The 22848-nt window shown below is 37.6% G+C and overlaps 1 long non-coding RNA gene across 1 annotated transcript; it reads left to right on the top strand.

Annotated features, from left to right (window-relative positions):
* Nucleotides 1–21176: 21176 nt before the first annotated feature.
* LOC122000352 lies at nt 21177–22367 on the top strand. Its single transcript, XR_006117096.1, has 5 exons — nt 21177–21247; nt 21583–21693; nt 21900–21953; nt 22042–22158; nt 22281–22367. It is a non-coding gene; the product is annotated as an uncharacterized LOC122000352 (long non-coding RNA).
* Nucleotides 22368–22848: the final 481 nt, after the last annotated feature.

The following is a 22848-nucleotide window of genomic DNA, read 5'->3' as shown; positions in this document are numbered from 1 at the left end:
AAAAATTAACCAAAGAAGAAGGAGCACTTTGTCGGGGCTTTGTTAGCGTCGCAGGAGCGTAGAGCAACAGAGCAAGCAGTCGAAGAGTTCTCAGTTGTTTTTGAAGCTCCACCCCTGGGGCTTCTTTTATATGCTGCTCCGGGCGCCTGGATCCCTTCCGGGCACCCTGGTGCGACGTGATAGGTCTAATCAGCGAACTCCACGTGGCGACGACTCGGCTTGGATAAAATTCACCTCCGGGCGCCCGGACCTCCAAGCACCCGGATCCCCTCCCGGCGCCCGGACCTCCTATTTCCAGAAACTTCCTTTCCTGCAAAACAGAGTTAGTCCGAGGCAAATATATATTCTGCAAAACAGATTGTTAGCACAACTAAAGTAATATGATTTAACAAGAAAAGAGTATGACTTAGATTCCGTCTTTCCAAGACCAGAATCTAGTCACGATCTCGACTTAGATATCCGAAATGGATCTAAGCCGGATCGACGCCTAATGTTCCCTTCCTGGGAACACGTCCTCGCAGTCACTCCCCTCCAATGACTTACCTCACTTACCTGCCAGACGTCCGGTCAGCCCGTCGACCCGTCTGGACTTCGTGCAAGCTATCCGGTCAGCCCGTCGACCTAGCTGGGCTTCGTGCCTAAGCGTCCGGTTAGCCCGTCGACCCGCTTGGACTTCGTGCCAGACATCCGGTCAGCCCGTCGACCTATCTGGACTTATCCTGCACACTCGATCAGAGTGTTAGATCAATAATAAACCTAACTTAACCTATTTGTCATTCATCAAAACCTGGGTTAAATCGTAGTGCTAACCGCACCAACAATCTCCCCTTTTTTGATGTAATGACAACCTGGTTAAGTTAGTGAAGACATTTGCAAGAAAAAACAGATAACATCATTATGTGGAGGTTTTTTAAGTTAGTTTGTATTTTCAATTGGTTTGGCTAACTTAACCCACCTAACCCTCCCCCTTTGGCATTTATCAAAAATAAGCATGTTTAAAGTAAAAAAATATAGACTTCAGACAAAGTAGGGAATCATGTCAAGTTAATCTGGGGGAGTTAAACTTAGTAATTTATCTTTTGTAAAAGAGCTAAGTTTTGAGACAAGTTTAAAAGATCTATTTTTCAAAACTAGGTAAAATTGATTTTCTAAAACTGAGTTGGTAAAGGATTCAACTTTCAAGACTTAAGTGCATAAAGCTAGTTTTCTAAAATAGGTGTATATAAAAAAAATCCAGATTTAAAGGCTAAGTTTTGTGAAAAATAGCTAAATTTTCAAGTATAGCTTCTAAGGTTAAGGTTCTAAATTTCAAGAAAAAAAAATTTTTAAAACAGGTTTCAACTCTTTTCAAACATAAGCAAAAGTTCAAAACTAAGTTTTAAAATATATTTCAAGATTGATTGAAGTTTAATTTTCAACACTAAGTTTGTAAAAGATTAAAAATTTTAAAAAGACTTAGTTTATACACTTAGTTTACAAAAATTAATTTTTGTAGAATTAAGTAGAATTAAGTAAAGTCAAATTCTCAGAACTAGATTTTTAATTCAATTTTCAAAACTACGTTAAATCTAATTTTGAAATTCAATAACTTAGTTTTCAAAAATAGGTTTAAGAAATTTTTAATAAAAATGTTTTGAAAAACCGAAAAAATTTTAATTGATTCCTCCCCCTGGACCTGACATTAAATCAAATGTCTAACCAGTTAGTTACTAACTGACTTATCAAAAGATAGCAGCTTTCACTTGGTTAGTCAAGTTAAGGTCAATCTTAACTTAATTAATATATATTTTGTTTTTAACGCCCAGACTTATGTCGATGCACTGAAATAAGCATCTTAAGTCTTAGGCAAGTGGCCTATGCATCTCACCCTATTCTATTGTTCGGAAAACACAAGCAAGGTAAGCCTAGGGTTTTGGTGAGATGCTCAAAACTAGTCCTATGGGTGCATGTTCTCTAAGGATTTTGAACTAGTCTAAGGCTAAAAGTTTATTTAAAAATCTAAAAATAGGAAGGTTTTAAAAACTGACACATGTTTGAACCTATAAGTTGAAAGCAATAATTTTGAAAGTACTTTGAAATTCGAAATTCCTAGTCTATTAGGAACATTCCTAGTTTTCTACGTAAATGGCTAAATTCATTTTCAGGGAGTGATTTAGTGAATATGTCAGCTAAGTTTGACTTGGATTCAACGTATTTGAGCTCAATGTCACCCTTAGTAACATGATCCCTGATAAAGTGGTGCCTGATTTCAATGTGTTTGGTTCTTGAATGATGCACTGGATTTTTTGTTAAATTTATTGAGCTAATATTGTCAATTAAGACTTTTACATTTGTGATTTTTAAGTTAAGATCTTTTAAGGTGTGCATCATCCATAATAATTGGGCTACACATTCTCCTATGGCTATGTATTCTGACTCAGTTGTAGATAGTGCAACGCAATGTTGCTTTCTACTAAACCAGCTAACAAGTGATGAGCCTAGTAGTTGACATCCACCACTTGTGCTTTTACGGTCTAATTTCCACCCAGCATAATCTGAGTCAGAATATCCTATTAATTCAAACTCACTGGTCCTAGGATACCAGATTCCTACGTTTGTTGTTCCCTTAAGATATCTAAAAATCCTTTTGACTTGAGTCAAATGGGATTCTTTAGCACAGGTTTGGTATCTTACACACATACTAACTGCAAATAAGATATCAGGTCGGCTTGCAGTTAGGTAGAGTAGACTGCCTATTGCACTTCTATAGTACTTTAGATCTACTGGTTTTCCATTTGGGTCATTGTCTAAGATTGTGTTTATCGCCATGGGTGTTTTTATTTCTTTTGTATTTTCCATTCTGAATTTTTTAAGTAATTCTTTAGTGTATTTGTATTGATAAATGTAATTTCCTTCATTTGTTTGTTTGATTTGTAATCCTAGGAAATAGGTCAATTTTCCTACTAAGCTCATTTCAAATTCTTGTTCCATTAGATTAATAAATTCTTCTAAAAAGTCTGAGTTAGTTGAACCAAATATTATATCATCTACATATATTTGTGCTATAAATATGTCGTTATTTAGTAATTTAACAAACAAGGTTGGATCAATTTGACCTTGGTTGAATCCTTTGGATGTTAAGTAAGATGTTAGCCTTTCATACCATGCCCTGGGTGCTTGTTTAAGTCCATATAATGCTTTCTTCAACTTAAAGACATAATCAGGGTGTTCTATATTTTCAAACCCAGGAGGTTGACTTACATACACTTCTTCTTTTATTAGTCCATTGAGAAAGGCTGACTTAACATCCATTTGATATAGTCTGAATCCCTTATGGGCTGCATAACTTAGTAACATTCTAATGGATTCTAGTCTGGCTACTGGGGCATAGGTCTCATCGTAGTCAAGTCCTTCAACTTGACTGAACCCTTTGGCAACTAGCCTAGCCTTATTCCTAATGATTTCCCCAGTTTCACTTAATTTGTTTCTAAATACCCATTTTGTTTCTATTACTTTCTTATCTTTAGGTGGTGGCACTAGATCCCAAACTTCATTACGCTCAAATTGAGCTAGTTCTTCTTGCATAGCGATGATCCAATCTGGATCAAGTAGGGATTCAACTACAGTTTTGGGTTCAATTTTTGAAATCAGGGAGATTTGACTCAGGTTCCTAAAAGATGATCTGGTTTGAACCCTTAGGTCTGGGTCACCAATTATTTGATCAGTTGGATGGTTAGGATTTACTCTTATAGTTCTAGGGGGTTCATTTTCTTGAGTGTGTTCATCTTCTTCATAGTCTAGGGATTGATTGGTTTCTTCATAATTATTAATTTCAGTAGGTTGAAGTTGAGTTTGTCCTTGGGTTTCTTCAAATTTTATATTTGTGGTTTCCTCAATTTTTAGCGTAATTTTATTATATATTCTGTAACCCCTACTGTTTAGAGAATATCCTACAAAAATTCCATTTTCTACTTTAGAGGTGAATTTTCCTAAATGTTCTCTAGTATTTAGGATGAAGGCTGGACACCCAAATACTCTAAAATATTTTATGTTAGGTTGTTTGTCATAAAATATTTCAAAGAAGGTTTTATTATGTCTTTTATTTAATGTTGTTCTATTTTGCACATAGTAGGCTGTGCTAACAGCTTCTGCCCAGAAATATTTAGGTAGGTTATATTCATTTAACATAGTTCTAGAGGCTTCTAGTAAGGTTCTATTTTTTATTTCTACAATTCCATTTTGTTGGGGGGTTTTAGGACATGAAAATTCGTGATGGTAGCCATTTTCAAGACAGAATTTGTTAAAATTATGATTTTTAAATTCTCCCCCATTGTCACTCCTAATTCTTTTAATTTTAAGATCTTTTTCATTTTCAATTTGTTTTCAAAAGTTTGTAAAGATTTTAAAAGTTTCGTCTTTATGTTTTAAGAATTTTACCCAAGTAAACCTAGAATAATCATCTATTATGACTAAACAGTATAAGTTTCCATTTATGGATTTGACTCCATGGGAGTCAAAAAGATCTAAGTGTAGAAGTTCTAATATTGAGTTGGTTTGTGGCTGATTTATTGGTTTGTGAGTGGATTTAGTTTGTTTACCTTGTTGACAAGCATTACATATGGTTGAATCTATGTTAGGTAATTTTGGTAAGCCTCTCACTAGTCCATTTAATTTGCTTATATTTCTAAAGTTGGTGTGAGACATTCTTCTATGCCATAACCATGTTTCTTCTTTTTGTGTTAAATAACACTTAATGGAAGAAGTGGTTAAGTTGATGGCATAGATGTTGTCTTTTCTAAAACCTTTTAGGCTTATGGTAGGATTATCTAGATGTTTGATTAAACACTGTGTGGATAGAAATTTAACCTTATACCTAGTATCACATAATTGACTTATACTCAGAAGATTATATTTAAAATTTTCAACAAGTAAAACATTTGTAATTATAAAGTCTATTTTTAATTCAATATTACCTATACCAATTACCTTGAGTTTGCCGTTGTTTCCAAAGGCAACTGTTTCTAAGCTTTTGTAAGTGAGTTGAGTGAACTTGGTGTGATCTCCAGTCATATGTTTGGAGCAACCACTGTCCAAAATCCACTTGGTTTCCTCATTCGGGCCTTCGGAAATGAGTACGGACTCGTGGCTTGTTTCCGGTTCAAACCCGTCTTCATCTTCCGACTCGTCTTCTGTTTCAGCTTCGCGGGCCATCAGTGCGATGTAGCTCTGATGTTTCTGCTCTTCTTCCTCCGATTCGTCTGAGGAGTCGTCCCACGTTGCTTTGAGGGCCTTCTTTTTGGTTGGCTTCGGTTTCTCGAACTTCAGTTTTGGGCATTTGTTCTTGTAGTGTCCCTTTTTATTGCAGCCGAAGCAAGTCACGTTCTTTTGTTCTGAGGGAGAACTGATCTTTTGAAGGTCCTTTTTGCTGAAGCTCCTTTTTTTCCTGGTGAACATTTTTCTTACCAAGTTCACCAGGTGTTCTTCGTCTTCGGAGTCTTGGTCGGAATCTTCTTCATATTCAGGCTTGCTCTTCTTTTCTTTGGAGGAACCTGCAAATAAAGCTATACCTTTCTCGACTCCAGCATTAGTTTGTTCATGTAATTCTAATTCACAGAAAAGCTCGTCTAGTTTTAACTTAGAAAGATTTTTAGAAATTTTGTAGGCATCTACGATTGATGCCCATAAACTATTACGTGGAAAAGCATTTAATGCGTACCTTATTAAGTCTCTATTTTCCATCTGGTGGCCTATCGCATGAAGCCCGTTGAGGATGTCCTTGATCCTCGCGTGGAGCTGATTCGCCGTTTCACCTTCCTGCATTTTTATATTAAGAATTTTATTTAAAAGCAGGTCTCGTTTTGTTACATTGGCGTCACTCGTTCCCTCGTGCAGCTCGATCAATTTGTCCCACAGCTCTTTAGGGTTTTTGTGTGGACCGACTCTGTTCAGTTCTTCTCTTGTTAATCCGCACTGTAGAGTGTTGATCGCTTTATTTTCTGTTGACGCCTTTTTCTTCAAAGTCTTCAGGATCCAGTATATTCCCGGAGCTGTCCGCTGGAATTTTATAGGGTCTCGTAACGCTCATCCACTGGTCGAAGTATGTTTTGAGGTAAACCTCCATGCTCTTCTTCCAGTACGGAAAATCGTCCCCGTTGAATAGTGGAGGTCGTACTATGCTGAATCCTTCTGTCTGAGACATTTTAATCCTGCGCACAGAAGAAAGAAAAGAAAAACAAAAATCCCAAGACTTGATCTTGTATTAGTAGTGCGGAAGAAGAAAAATAATAGAAGTATCTAAATTGGTGTTGCACCAATTTAGATTTAATTGCAACGAGAAAAAAAAATCAAAGCAAGTAATAATACCAGTTTGAAATTAAACGTAAAACTGAAAACCGAAAAAAAATTAATTTTTCACCCCCTGTCTGATCGGTGGTTGCACCAAATCAGAGCGGTACCTGCTTTGATACCACTTGTTAGATCGTGAAAGGTCGATAGAGGGGGGGTGAATATCGATTCGAAAAAATCACGTTAATAAGAGTTAAGCGCAGCGGAATAATAAAAAAACTTAGGCAAACTGAACAAGGTGTTTTTTACTTCGTTCGGAGCCTGTGACGACTCCTACTCGAAGGCCCGTACTCCTTGAGTACTTTCGTTGGGCAATTCACTAGCAATTTGAAATACTATTACAAATTAAGGTACAGAAATGCTAATGGAAATAAAGTGATACCGACAAGAAAATTAACCAAAGAAGAAGGAGCACTTTGTCGGGGCTTTGTTAGCGTCGCAGGAGCGTAGAGCAGCAGAGCAAGCAGTCGAAGAGTTCTCAGTTGTTTTTGAAGCTCCACCCCTGGGGCTTCTTTTATATGCTGCTCCGGGCGCCTGGATCCCTTCTGGGCGCCCTAGTGCGACGTGGCAGGTCTAATCAGCGAACTCCACATGGCGACGACTTGGCCTGGATAAAATTCACCTCCATGCGCCCGGATCCCTTTCGGGCGCTCGGACCTCCTATTTCCAGAAACTTCCTTTCCTGCAAAACAGAGTTAGTCCGAGGCAAATATATATTCTGCAAAACAGATTGTTAGCACAACTAAAGTAATATGATTTAACAAGAAAAGAGTATGACTTAGATTCCGTCTTTCCTGTTGGGTTTTTCGGGCCGCGAAAATCGCTTTTCGCGTCGCGGAAACCCCGAATCACCCAAAGCCGTAGATCCGTGCAAGGATAACCGAACGAAATACAAATACGAGTTTCAAAATCTTTATATCTACTCCTAGATCTATGTGTTGAGAACTTTACCCTTGTTGCGTGCCCTTTCGCGTTCCCGCTCTTCTAAGGAGTTGCCGGATCTCAAGACCGTCAAGCGTCGGTCCTCTAGAAGTATCCACACGGACGCGTAGGTGGAGAAACCTCACACAAAAGGTGTGCTAGCACCTTGTGTGGTCACGGCAAGAGGAGGAAAGGGAGAGAGCTCTCTTGAGGAAGAAGAAGAAGAAGTAATGCCTTGAATGAAAATCAAATTTCATTCACCACTTTTGTGTGGCCGGCCACTCCATGGAGTGTAACTCCCATTCCACATTAATCACAATTAATGTGAAGCCATTAAGAGGTGCTGTGTAACTCCTATGATGTGGCACATCATGAAGATGTGGACCATTACCATTGGTCCACATCTTGCCACCTCACAATGATGTGGCAAATGAGTAACCTCCACTCATTTAATGTGGCCAACCCACATTAAATGCAATGAAGGCTTGTAACCTCCATGAGGTAGCAAAACAAGATGATGTGGAACAACACTATTGGTCCACATCTTGCCACCTCACTCATGATGTGGCAAAGAGTCAAGTCAAACTTGACTCTTCCTCTTCTTCTCTAGTCAAGTCAAACTTGACTCAATCTCTCTCATGGTTGATCTAATCTAACCATTTGATTCAAGCCAACTTAATATAATGAATCTAATTCATTAAATTAAATTGATCTAATGAGTCATAATCTAAATTAGACTCATTAAATACATGAATCAACTTGAGTCTAACTCAATTAGCCCAATTTGGATTACTCTTAATCCAATTTGATTCATCAAATGAATCTAATCCTCTTGGTTCATCATATGAACCAAATCTCCATCTAAATGTCCTAAGTGTGTGACCCTATAGGTTCTTGTAACGTTGGCAATGCCCTAAACCCATTTAGGAGCATAAGTAATGAGTGGTATCTAGCAACACATCATTACTACCCAAGTTACAAGAAATGTCGAGATCCAACATCACCTTGTGACTACTAATTGTGACTCCTCACAATATGTGATATTGTCCTTCTATCCTAGACATCTAGATTGATCAATATGAGGCATAGACTGTGTCATCATCTAATCAACTAAATCTTGAACTCCAAGTAGACTCACTCGATCAAATGAGCTCAACATCTAATGTTGACTCATTTGGGCATGGTCATGCACTTCGTGGTCTAACTCTATCAAGAATATTGATGTCACTCCCGTCATATGGGAGGGATAGATCTCATCTACATCACTCACATCCCTCTACATAATTTGTTACATACCTAGTAATCGTCTTTATAGTCCACCCTGTTACGGGTGACGTTTGACGAAACCAAAGTACATAATTCCTTATGTAGGGATCCATGGTGACTTCAGGTCAAAGGACTAATAGTCATACTAATAGACACATGAGAAAGTATATGACACTCATATAACGATCCATGATACTTTCACATGGCGGGTCATTCAGTATACATTCTCTAATGCATACCCATGTGTCAGCTTGATATCTCTATATCCATGACTTGTGAGATCAAGTCATCGAGCTGACCTACATGCTAGTCTTATTGTATTAACATTGTCCCTGAATGTTAATACTCGACTAGGAATGATTTAGAGTAGTGTTCCCTATATCATCTCACTATCGATTCAACCAATCGATTGATATAGGTAAGAACCTTCTACTCAAGGACGTTCCTATACTTATTTTATCTGGCACTAATACAAATAAGCATAATAACCAAAAACCAAATGCCTTAATATATATATAAGAATATGATATACATGAGTCCATACAATCATTAAATGATTGGCTCTAGAGCTCTAACTAACATTTCCGAGACCGGAATCTAGTCACGATCTCGACTTAGATATCCGAAATGGATCTAAGCCGGATCGACGCCTAATGTTCCCTTCCTGGGAACGCGTCCTCGCGGTCACTCCCCTCCAGTGACTTACCTCACTTACCTGCCAGACGTCCGGTCAGCCCGTCGACCCGTCTAGACTTCGTGCCAGCTATCCAGTCAGCCCGTCGACCTAGCTGGGCTTCGTGCCTAAGCTTCCGGTCAGCCCGTCAACCCGCTTGGACTTCGTGCCAGACATCCGGTCAGCCCGTCGACCTGTCTGGACTTATCCTACACACTCGATTAGAGTGTTAGATCAACAATAAACCTAACTTAACCTATTTGTCATTCATCAAAACCTGGGTTAAATCGTTAGTGCTAACCGCACCAACAGATAGTTAGTCCATTAATTAGAATTGTGCTCCTTTAGATGGAGAAGATCACACAAACCTAAATAATTTCCTATAATCATCTATAGAGGAAGTTTGATCTAGTGATCTGTAAACAAGCTCATCCGATGTTGTAACGACCCAATTTTCCCTATTTCGAGTTCTAAATGTCTTTAAAAATATTTAGAAATGCTTTTAAAATATTCTAGAGATTTTTAGGAATTTTTAGAGTATGTTTATGTAATTTTTGGAGGTCGTTTGATATTTTTACTAAACGAAAGAAGGTCCGACAAAAATAATGTTGAAGTCGAGATTCGAACCGTGGACCTCAGATCTGAATCAAGCCTTAACCGAATCCAGCCAGCCAACTGTTATGTGACCTTTTCATGAACATATAGAGAACAAAATCTATATAAGTAGTAGAAGTTAATAACAGGAAATAATAGGAAGAAAAGGGTTGCAGCCAAGATTTGAACCCACGAGCCGAGCTTTAAGTAGAACGCAACCAACCAAGTGTGCACGTGGCTGTTGCTGAATAAGGAAAGAGCGACAAATATTTAAGGTATAGTAATTAATAAAAACCCTAGTTATAAGAAGAGAATTAGGTTTTCTTTTTCCCGAAAACCTTTCTCTCCTCCCTCCTCACGCGGCGTCGGTGCGATTTCTTCTCTCTCGAGCGATTTTTCTCGGGCGAAGGCACAGTCAAGGCTAGGGATCCTCCTCTCGAGCGACGACAGGGAAGAAGCAAGGTCATCCCGTCGAGGAGGGCACATGGACAAGAAGGGATCGTTGAGATTTTCACCTCCTCCGAACCCTAGACCATTCCGTCGGCTGTAAGTGCAAGAACAAGGGTAAGTACTACTCACCTGTGGTAGGAGTTGCTCTGAACTTAGGGTTTTCGTTCCTTGCTTCGGATTTTGTTGTGCCGAGTAGAATTATATGATAGAGCTTTAGTTTCCCTTCATGCTTTTGGATCATGCTGTATAGAATTGTTGCTAGGGATTTAGCCTTTCTTTCCTGACTCCGGAACATGCAGAATTTAGGTTTGGGTTCCTTTGTTGCTGCGGTATTAAACCTGAATTTCCTTCATATAATTCAGATTGGAGTTTCTTTAGTTTGCAGTGGTCCTTATAGCAAGTGCAGATTTGAGCCTTTCCTTATTGCTGTTGTGCCGAACTAGTCTTGATTTCCTTTGGGATTTGTTGGATACAAATAGCCATGTGTTCAAATAATCTAGTTCTAGATTTTTAATTAGGCATACAGTTTAGTTCATTCTGTTGTAGCATTTCAGTTTACGATTTCAGTCTAGATTTCTTGCTACCTAGAACCAACTGTCATAAGAATAGTTTCTTAGCATGAGAAATTAGTAGCTTTATAATCTTCCTTTGCTGTTTTCTCTTCCTTGCAGGTTACAAGCATGAGAAATTTACGAACAGTATTAGTTCTTAATTCTTTTCACTTGCCATATTAGAATAGCATGAGCAGTATTGATGCTTAATTCAGTTTCTAGTCTCTTGTTTTGATACATATGCATATATATGTTAGTTAGCTTTTAATAGCTCTTTAATCTAAAGCATATAGTTAGTTGTTTTTGCTGTTTTAATAAGATGAACAGCCATGTATTTTAGTGGAATGGTTATGTGCCCTATTAAACCTTTTTAGAGGATTATGAGAAGTTATGAGTAGAGAAAAGACCAAGGTCTAATTAGAAAATATAACAAGTAATTTAAAGTAAGAGGCTAGTACCCGACTTCCGAGGTTGTCGTTAAACAAATCCAGGTGACCAATTCCAAGGTCTTGGCCCTGGTAAGACCGAGGTCTTTACCCTCATAGGACTAGAGGCTCGCTACCTCAGTCTCTATTAGAGAGCGCGCATTTTGGTACTAAGCCTGGGCCCAAGAAAGAGAGAAGAAAGTTAAATATTAATTTCAAGTATAAGGCTATAAGTAAATGAAACAAGTATCACCTATGTTTAGAACCAGTAAAGTTTAGCTCTTATAATGCTAAGCATACAGTATTAGTTTTCGTTTGCTTTTCTTATGAGTTTATTGAGCATGATTAGCTTTATTTCCAGCATGCAGATTTATTCTTGTATATCATGAGTATGCAGTTTATTTTAGTGCTTTGCTATTAGATAAGCATGAGTAGCTTTTCTTTTTAGCATTTCAGTTTTAGCATCCTTTGTATCTTATGCGCTTTCGAGTTTTTGTGAGATAGTTTAATACTTACTAAGCGTTTCGCTTATATATTTATTTTCCTCCTACTGCAGATAAAGGAAAAGCTAAAGTATAAAGAGGAAGGCGACAAGGAGGATGCGTGATGGATGGTGTGTGATGTTTGGAACCATGGAAGCTTGGGACCTTGCTAGAGGATTTAAATAGATTCTTGCTAAGAATTTATTAAGAGTTTAATAGGAGTCTTTCTTTTAATTGCTAGAGAAATTAGAGGTTGCACATGCTATTTGTATTGCTGGATTTGAGTTAGTTGCCCTTTTCTATTAGTAACTGCAGAATCAGTTTATGCTTATTTTATATTAGCAAGTGCAGAATTGATTTATGTCTTTTCCTATTAGCAAGTGCAAATTTAGTCTAGCTTCTTTAAGCAAGTGCATATTCGTTTATGTTTTAGTTTTGTTTCTAATAGCATTGTAAATTTAGTTCGCTGGTTTATTTTATAAGCATGAGCAGTTTGTGATTGTTGTTACGTGAGCATGCGCAGATTTTATTGTGCCTTTAGCAGAGCACGAGCAGTTTTATTTGTGGTTATATGAGCATGTGCAGAATTCATCCTTATTGTCAGTAGAAGCATCCTTTCTTATACTTTGCTTAATTGGAAATAATTCAACATGTGTAGATTTAGTGATGCATGCTTTGGTATATCATGTGTAGATGCTTGATAGCAGCAGTAACCTTTCTTATAGCTTGGATATGTTGGAATTAGATTTTTGTAGAAGAATCTCCATGCTGAAACAGTAGTATGCCTTGTTAGTAAATATGCTTCAGCTGTTCAAATGCAGAACCGTAGCATGTGTTCGCAGCTAGATCCGGTTCTGTTGTTATAGACTGAATTTTATGCTCAAAACCGAAGTGAACACCTGCTGATTTATATGTTGAAGTTGTTTGGTTGATTAGTAAGGCAGCATGTTTTAAATTAGAAATGCATGCTATATTTCCTTATGTTTTATGAGAATGTTTACAGAACTATGGTTCGGTATGTTCGTTTCCTTTTAGAAAATTTTAAGTACTGCTATTTCTAGCATAAGTAAATAAGTTAAGTAAAGTTAGTAGAAACAAGTAGCGGTCGCCCTCAGAGTAGTAGTAAGAAGGGTGGTCGTTATAGATGTGGAGGAAGGCACTCAAAGCCAACGCGTAAGCTTGAATGCATCACTTACAAACCAGTAATGGAGACCGTGGAATTTAAATAATTCCTCTCCCACATAGTTATTTGAAATGAGGAATTTTAATATGCACACACATACAGCACATCAGCATTAAAGGCAATAAATATGAAAAATAATTTTCCAACTATTATGGCCTCATCCATAGCTGTCCTCCATGTGCCACCAACCCTAGCCGCCACCAACGGGTCATGTCGTCGCATCTATCTTGCTTCCTTTTTCACTGCGCCTCTAGTCCTCAAATAGCACCACGCGTCGCAAGGATACGATCCGCGACAAAAATAAAATTTTACATTTATCGATCATATATTCTACAAGGGAATGTACATGTAATCTATATTGAACAGAATGTAAAATCCTAAAACTAATACAGCTCCTGCTTTATTTAATAATTACAATCATGCACACGCATAAAATGCCCTCGACATGCCCAAGGGTCCAATCACACACAAACACAATAGAGCAATAATAGTTGGAACTAGGATGCCTGGAACCACAGAGTTAATCTATTTGCACATCCTCCTATTATCCTGCCTAAATTTATGTATGAAAAGTTCATAATTTAAATGAAACCAAACACACAAAGGTAGAAAACTAGCTCTAATACAATTGTTGGGTGCTACTTAGAATTGTTGGGGTTGCAAGGTTGCAAACATAGTCCCACATTGAAAACACATGAAAAAGATCATGGGTTTATAAGAGAAAGATATCTCCATTGGCAGGAGGCCTTTTGGGTAGAGCCCAAGAGCAAAACCATCAGGGCTTAGGCCCAAAGTGGACAATATCATGCTATTGTGGAGATATCTAAATTCTTTTCGATCCTACAATTGGTATCAGAGCCCGGACTGCCAGAAGGTTTAACCACCGACTGTGCAAAAGAGCTATGGTCTGATTGAACCATGTGAGTACAATATTGACCTCGAACAAAGAAAGTGGAGGCTTCTATGTTTAGATCAAGAGGACCAGACACCAGGCAGGAAGTCCTAGTTGCGGCTAGGCAAGGAAGTCCTAGTAGGTCGAGTGGACCGAGGGGCAGGAAGTCCTAGTTGCGGCTAGGCAAGGAAGTCCTAGTAGGCCAGGTAGACCGAGGGGCAAGAAGTCCTAGTTGCGGCTATGCAAGGAAGTCCTAGTAGGTTGGGTAGACCGAGGGGCAGGAAGACCTGGTGGGTCGAGGATCGGACGTGGAAAGCCAGTGGTCCTTTGTTTGAGGGGGGGATTGTTGGGGTTGCAAGGTTGCAAACATAGTCTCACATTGAAAACACATGGAAAAGATCATGGGTTTATAAGAGAAAGATATCTCCATTGGCAGGAGGCCTTTTGGGTAGAGCCCAAGAGCAAAACCATGAGGGCTTAGGCCCAAAGTGGACAATATCATGCTATTGTGGAGATATCTAAATTCTTTTCGATCCTACAGGAATTCCGTTCTGTTTCCCTTGTTCAAAAATTTGTACAAGAACAGAACTTTTCCTAGCAGCCCATGTGGTCTACAGAAGTTAAACTTGGATTGCAAACGAAACTTAACATTTTTAATCCAAGTTGTTCTTCAGAAGTTAAACTTGGATTGGAAACAAAACTTAACATTTTTACTCCAAGTTCAACCCATGTGCTCTTCAGAAGTTAAACTATATTACAGAAGTTGATTAAATATCTATCTCAAAGATTGGCTTCCAGGTTAAACATAGCGAGGCACTCGGCCTTCTTGGGTATGGGATCATCCACCACTTCCTAGACAAAGCCTTTCAAAGAAATTGAATATTTAAACTTCTTACAGTAACCTTAGGTTTAACTATAGAGACCACAATAGAAACACAAAACGAAACACAAAATTGATAGCCTCTTGTGTTGGTATTTCAGGATCCATACAAAGAACACAAACTAATTATGCAGCGGAAACAAATAATTAGTTATACCTTTCTTTGCAGCTAAAGACCTCTTGATTTTCTGTTATATTCCTCTCCTCCTCTTGGACGTCGTGTAGGTGACGATCTACCAAGATGAAATCCACCCGAACCTTATTCTTTGCCTACAAGTTTCGGCCACCCAAGGAATGCCAAAATAGGAAACTTCCTTCTCTTCTTCTTCCCCTCCAAACAAACCGGCCACAAGAAGATGGAGCTTGATGTGCCACCGGCCTTAAGAGAAGAAAACAAAGGGAGAAGAGAAAGAGAGAAGGGTCGGCCACCAAGGAAAAGATAAGAGGGAAAGCTTAGGTTTTGGCCCTAAGAGAACAAGAGAAATATGGAGATGTGTTATGTGTTATTCGTTATTCCAATAAGGCACCCTCTACCTCTCTTTTATAATCCTTGGTCATGGAAAAAAAAATAAAATTTTAATAATAATTAAAATATCTCTCTTTTAAATTTCCTATTGTGATGGCTACAAAAGGAAAGTTTAAAATTAAACTTCTCTTCTAAATCATGGTTACAAAAAAGGGAAGTTTTATCAAAATTAAAATCTCTCTTTTTAAACTAATATTGATAACAATAAAAAGGAAAGATTTTAAAATTTAAAACTCTCTTTTAAAATCATGTGGATGACTTCAAAAAAAAGGAAAGATTTTAAAATTAAAATCTCTCTTTTAATGCTTTGTATATTGCTATAAAATGAAAGATTTTAACAAAAATTAAAATCTCTCTTTTTATTTTTTTAGTTGGTCACCAAGCAAGGATTGGCCGACCACATCTTGGACACCAAGATGGGCTTGGCTGGCCCTTTGCTTGGGCACTAAGCAAGGATATGGTCGGCCCCTAGCTTGGGTAAGAAACTAGGCTTTGGGTGGATAAAAAGGCTTTTAATAAGAGGCTACAATAGGGTCCTAGAGGAGGAATTGGTTTTGGCCTCTTGGTGGACTTGAGCTTCCTGTGTTCGACATGAACACCCAACTCAAGTTCATCAATAATAACTCATACCACTAAAGAGTCATTATTGAACTATCATACCAATCTCATATTACATTATAGGCTCCTTCTTATCATGAGTGCATTAGTCTCCATGTGTTAAAGATATCGAATGTCCATTAATTAAATGAGTTACTGACAACTCACTTAATTAATATCTAGCTCCAAGAGTAGTACCACTTAACTTTATTATCATGCCGGACTAAGTTCACCTGTAGGGTTTACATGATAATCCTTATGAGCTCCTCAAGGGGACACCATCAACCTAGATAACTAGGACACAATTTCCTTCTATAATCAACAACACCATATAAATAATATATTTTCCAACTTATCGGGCCAATTGATTTAACGAATAAATCTAGCCTATTGATAAATTAAAGAAATAAATACTAAGTATATGTGCTTGTTATTATATCGGGATTAAGAGTGCACACATCCATAATAACAGAGGTTCTGTTCTTTTATGTAGTCAGTATAAAAAGAAACAACCTTAAATGGTCCTGCTCAATACACACATAGTGTACTAGTGTAATTTTATAGTCAAGACAAATTAATACCAAATTACACTACAACCATTCCAATAGTTTGTCCCAATCCATCTTGGTTGTGAGCTACTATTTATAATTTATAAGGAACTGATAACATGATCTTCTGTGTGACACCACACACCAAGTTATCTACAATATAAATTAAATGGACAACTACATTTAACTAAATGTAGACATTTGACCAATGTGATTCTTATTACAAAATAAATGTTCATACAATAAATGTTCATACAAAAAGATAGGCTTTTAGTATACATCCTAACACTTTACTCCTTGGATTAACAACCTCTCCGGTTGTAACCAAATAAAATTATCTATGTCTCTATCTTTTTAGTTTATTTCTTATTTTATCTATGCAAGTGTTTTATTCTAAGTTATATGTCCGAGAAAGGTATTTGTTTTGTTTAATTTGTGCAGGGGCTATTCACCCCCCGACCCCTCTAGCCCGCCGCCAAGGGTCCTAACAAGTGGTATCAGAGCGAGGATGCTTCAGGAGGACTAACCACCGAACGAAGCACACGAGATGGCCGGACCGAGCATCTGCCCACCAAAGTTTGAGGGGGGAGTTCGCGAGCTGGAAAAAGACAACGAAGGTATTCTTTAAAACTGACTTTGAATTACTTTTAATAATGAAATTTGGTTTTGTAGCATCTGAAAGCAAGGAAGAATACCAGTGGATGAAGAAAGAGCTGGCCGACTTCGTGGCAAATAGCAAAGCAGAGTTCCACCTGCTAAGCGTCCTATCACCACAAGAAGTCAACTAGATCGGTGCCTATGACTCAACAAAGGAGCTTTGGGAGAAGTTCCTTGAGCTACACGAAGGGACGTCCGAAGCCAAGCTCGCAAGACAGGATCTGCAAAGGAATCAGTTAAGTAACATAAAATTGGAAACAGAAGAAACCGTTGCACATCTTCACTCGAGAATGAAGGAAATAATCACTGGACTCATGAATCTTAGAGAAAAGGTAAGCAACCGAGATTCGCTAAGGTACACACTTAATACATTTCCTAGAACTATCGAGTGTGAATCATTAGTAGATACTTACTATATATCTAAAGATTTAGAATCTGTTACCTTAGAAGAAATGTTTTCAACGTTTAAAGTCCATGAAATGAGATGTACAGATACGAAGAAGGAGCCGAAGCATAAAATTGCACTTAAGGCAAAGATGGATGAACAGGATTCAGAATCTTCTCTTGACGACGACGAAATGGTAATGATGGTAAGACAATTTAAAATTTTATTTAAATTTAGAAAAACTAACCATCTACAGGATAGAAAGAAAAGAATAATCAAATGCTACCACAGCATGAATAAGGGCATGTTAAAGACAACTGCCCTAAATTGAAGAACCAGGACAAGGGTAAGAATAAGAAGCCTTTCCAAATGAACAAGCACAAAAACTTGAAGGTGACGTGGGACGAAACGTCATCTGAATTAGAGATTAAGGCTTTCTCCAGACTTGTGTTAATGGTAAATCATTAAGACGATGAAAATGAAGCAAGGTCATCCAAAATGAGCATCGAGAGCATCGATGAAGGGAGTGCTACATCAGAAGAAAGCAACAGCTCAGGGGGAGATACGGATAATGAGATCAACAAGGTAAGTCAGGTACGATCTCTTCCTCCCGATAAGTTATTTAAATTTGTTAAGTTATTATCTAAAGACTGTTGCAAATTAGAAAAAGAAAATAAAGAATTAAAGTTAATTCTAGACAAATCCTGCTTATTTGAAGATTTTGAAAAATTAAAATTGAAAAATGATAAATTGAAGACACAAGTAGAAAACTTGAAAAACCATATATGTTTAATTAACTATTCAAACTCAAAATTTTAAAAGACTAAGCTGGTATCTTAGATTTCACAAGTGTCAAATTAGAAAAATTCTCAAAAGTTATGTGCCCCCAAAATTTCTAATTAATCCTGTAGGGAGGAAACTATATTAGGTTCTAAAAACTTGTATAAATTAAAAGTTTATTGGATTTAGGGCTTTCAGATAGTAGATTAAATGTTTGATTTTCTTAAGAGGTTTTGTCCAGAAAGTGGTTGTTGCTCCAATAACTAAGAACAGCTAGTTCCTCGCCACAGCCTAGAAGCCAATTAATGAAGTAAAATGTTTAATTGACTAACTGACAAAAGAATTTAAATGTAATTAAATAATACTTTAAATAATTGCTCAAACACTTTATAGTGTTTTTAACTTAGAAAAATTTTTCTACTTAGAAATTTTTTAATTAGAATTTTTTTTTTTGCAAAACTTAAAGTTTCTAAAATTATTGCAAATTTTTTAAGTAATATAAAAATAATTTTTAAAAATTTTCAAAGTTTTCAAAAACTTGATAAGTCTTTCAAAATTGTTTGAAAATTAGAGTTTTATAAAAACTATTTTTTTAAAAAAAAAAAAAAGGTAGCCTTAGATTTCTTTTATTGTTGGTTAGTCCTAGGAAAATCGTACCAGTTCCACTGTACAAAATTTTTTTGTACAAGTGTCGAACCTTTCCTTAAATAACCTATTGTGTTCTTTAGAAGTTAAATTAGAAATCGCAGACGGAACTTAACATCATTGATTCTAAATTTAACTTATCTGTTCTTAATGGTTTAGATTTGAATCGCAAGTGGAACTTAATACTATTGATTCAAATCCACCTATGTTATTAACTAATACATAATAATTGTAATTGTAAAGACATGCATAACATTTCTAAAGACGTCCTCGTGCCATTTCTAAAGACATGGAGGACAGGACATGCATAACTAATACAATTATAATTGTATAACTATTGCTATCATGTTATATATTATCACATACTAACATGCATCAGATATCTATAAACATGAGCTATAACAAGAAAGCAAGATACATAAATAAAGTAGAGGTATTCTTAATTGGAAGCTGCAGGTTCAATGCTGATGTGTGTGTATAAAGTATGTAACACTGCTCTGATACCACTCTGTAACGACCCGCCTCCTACTGACTAGGCTGCGAGGCCAATCGTTACGTAATGTTGTGCTAAATTACTATTGCGGAAAATCTGGATTTATTAAAATTTTACTAAACTGATTACTGTAACTGAACTAAATATTCTAGGTGTACCTAGGAGTTGTACACATGCTAGGGAAGTTAATCTATGCCTCTCGGATGGCCTGCTAGCTGTAATCAGGCATTTCAATCGATCCCGTGATCGATCCAGCTTGTCACTGGCACAAAAAAACTCTCTGGATTGGTCGGCAGACCGACCCATATGCTCCCTCGCCTCTGTATGCGGCTGGATCGGTCTACCGACCGATCCAAGAGCACACTGATCGGTCGGTAGACTGATCCAGTGGCTCACTGATCGGTCGGCTGACCGATCAATGAGTGTCTGTGCTCTCTGTTCGCACAATGGATCGGTCGGCTGACCGATCCATAACAGAGGCTAACTCTCTGTTCGCGCATGGATCGGTCAGCTGACCGATCCAGCGGCACAACCCCCTCTCTGATCGGTCTTTAGACCGATCAGAGTTCTGATTTCAGCCTGAAACTCTGATTTCAGCACTTGGGCGTGCCAAAATCTCACATATGAGTTATACACCACATGAGAAACATTCTAATGACATAAAACTAGTATTCCAAACTTGACATGATTCATAGTTCACTAATTCATACCATTCACTACAACAAAAATGTTAAACAACAACACCACAAAGACAACGGTTTTAGAAGAAACTGTTGTAAATTTGGTAAAAGACAACGGTTTTAGATAAAACCATTGTCTTTGAGCTCCCATAAAATACAAAAGACAACGGTTTTGTGAAAACCGTTGTCGTTGAGCAATATTTTTTTAAATCAACAACGCATTTTACAACGGTTATCTAAAACCGTTGTCTTTAAGCACTTTTTTAGGCGATACGACAACAGTTTTGTAAACCGTTGTCTTTTACTTTATTCTTTCGGTGTTTTTCCCTCTCTGTGAAAAATTTTTGGCGTTGTGTTTTCCGCCTTAGCCTTCCTGAACCCTTCTTATCCGTTTTTATTTCCCTCTCTCCATACGATCTCTTCACGCTCCTGCTGCTGAAAACCTAAGCATCTTCATTCAACCCCTCTCCGGCGAACCCCTCTCCACAAATTTTTAAGTGGAGAGGAGGTGGAGGAAGGTGATGAGTTTGTTCACCGGAACATGCGCCAATGACGAGAACTCGCCGAACCTTGTTTGCTAGCTTGACTGCGTCTAGGGCATGGTCGATGCTCTCTCTTTTGTCCGATGGAAGTGTCATCAGGTTAATGTCTCCCTTCACCTCTTTCCTCTACTTACTCATTAGGGTTTCATCTTACCTGCTTCTTGATGAGGATGTTGTCGTTGAGATCTCCGAACATGAACTCGTCATCATTGTGGAGGAGTTTGGGTGAGGGGGATGAAGAGGGGACGAATCGAAGCCAATCCCCAAGGGGAAAACCAAATCTCCGGAGCAAATCTTCCCGGTCATCTCGCCGTCGAGTGCATTCTTGATTTGTTCGCCCCCCCCCCCAATTTTCAGGGTTGCGTTAGTTGAGCACCGTACGGCAGATCGAGATGTCGATTTCCTGGGCGACGCGGATGCGGGCCTCCTTCAGAGCTTTCTTCCTTTGGCTCGTCACTTTGGTCTACTTCACTCAGGTTCCCTTCCTTTGGCTCTAATTTCCGACCTTGTAGAGTAGGGCTTCTTTGTCGATTCATTCTTGTACCTGCCTTTTTGGTAGTTTTCATTGATCTTGTTTCTCTATAAAAGATGTAATTTCGATCGTCATTTTTATATACTTTGGCAGGGTTTCAGATCCTTTGTGTGGACTGCAATTTCTTACCAGATGAAAGACATACTGAAGTTATCGCCGTCTTCATCACAGTTTCTAGTTTCTGTTGCTCATTCTCCATGGAGTATCAAACCAATTTATGGGTAACCACTTAACCGTCTTGTGTTTGGTCCACTTAACCGTCTTGTGTTTGGTGGTTCGATGGATCTTATTGCCTGCTGCTTGCGTTGTGATTAGTACTTCAACACTTACAGACAAATGATCTGCATTTTATGTTAGCAATCACAATATGTAGCCAATTTATCTTATAAAATTGTTTTAGTAATCTGTACGCAATTCTAATTCATGACTCTTTTGTTGTTGATGTGCATGTTATCATGAGCTTGCTAACGGTTAAATTATACTAACTCGACGTGTTTATTTCTTTTGGAACACTAAACTTTAAATGACTTGGTCTTTGTATATTTTCTCATAATAGATACACATAGCTGGACTCACAAGAACATTTGGGCATTATGTGTGAGATCATACTGTTTCTGATATTGATGCATGAAGGTGCATAACTTGTTGAGCAACACAAGGCAAATATGTCAGTATAAATTTCTTAAAACATAATATTTCATATCAAATTGTTTCCATATTTGTGATGCTGCTAAATGCATTTCTATTACTTACATTTGCATTGCTCGTATGAATTAGCTTATCCACCCAAATCAAAGAATAAAGGAAAACAAATGTCAAACACGAATATTGTTCTCATGGTGATAATTATTTTTTCTTGTTGAACTCACACAGGATATTACTCTTGGTGTTTCCCTTGGTTCAGCAACCCAGATCTCCATGTTTGTTGTAAGGATTTAATTTGATGTAGCTTTGAAATGAAATGTTGTGTATATGTTAAAGAATAGCTTACAATGTACTAATTTTCCCTTTTAAGGTTCCATTATGTGTTATGGTGGCTTGGATAACGGGAATCAAGATGGATCTTGATCTTAATCTGTTAGAAACTGGCTCATTGATCATGGCAATACTAGTAATAGCATTCACGTTACAGGTAACTCATTGGGGTATGCTTGTTAGTTACACTAACTTCTGTTGTTGTTTTTCAGTTATTTTGAAATGCTAGGATTCAACCAAAATTCTTCCTGCAAGACTCAACTAATGGTACTTTTACAGGATGGAACTTCACATTACTTAAAGGGGCTTGTTCCCTTGTTGTGCTACTTGGCAATTGGTGCATGCTTCTTTGTTTTCAAATCCCCACTTGAGTAAGTCTCAAAAAAATTAAGTCTCCTCCTTAAGTGCATCTTTTTCATCATTATGGTTCAAATTTATGAACTTTGATATAAATTTAACTGACGAATACATGAAGGCATCAGCCAACAAGTTCCATAACCAGAACAGCTGTAGTGATTGTGGCTTAGCTAATAGCTAGTAAAAAATGGTAAAATATTCTTCATAATTACCCATTAATTTCCTACTTGTTGGCTTTACTCTTGAATTCAACACGTACTTGCTTGCAGAGTAGGAGCTGGCGAATTGCTGCTTCAACCAAACCATATTCCCCTGAACAAATTGAGTCTTACAATAACTTTTTTACATATACTTTTAATTTGAGTTTTGCTTAGTTGCTTTCGTTTACCTCATGACAGGTGATGCTGAGATGATTTTGTCCTTGTAAGACTACTCTATTGTTTGTTATACGAGATAAAACAAGGGTGAATATTTTCATATGTGCATTTTT

Source organism: Zingiber officinale, chromosome 7A (genome assembly GCF_018446385.1).
Source record: "Zingiber officinale cultivar Zhangliang chromosome 7A, Zo_v1.1, whole genome shotgun sequence".
NCBI lineage: Eukaryota > Viridiplantae > Streptophyta > Magnoliopsida > Zingiberales > Zingiberaceae > Zingiber > Zingiber officinale.
This window is presented reverse-complemented; position numbering and strand designations above follow the sequence as displayed.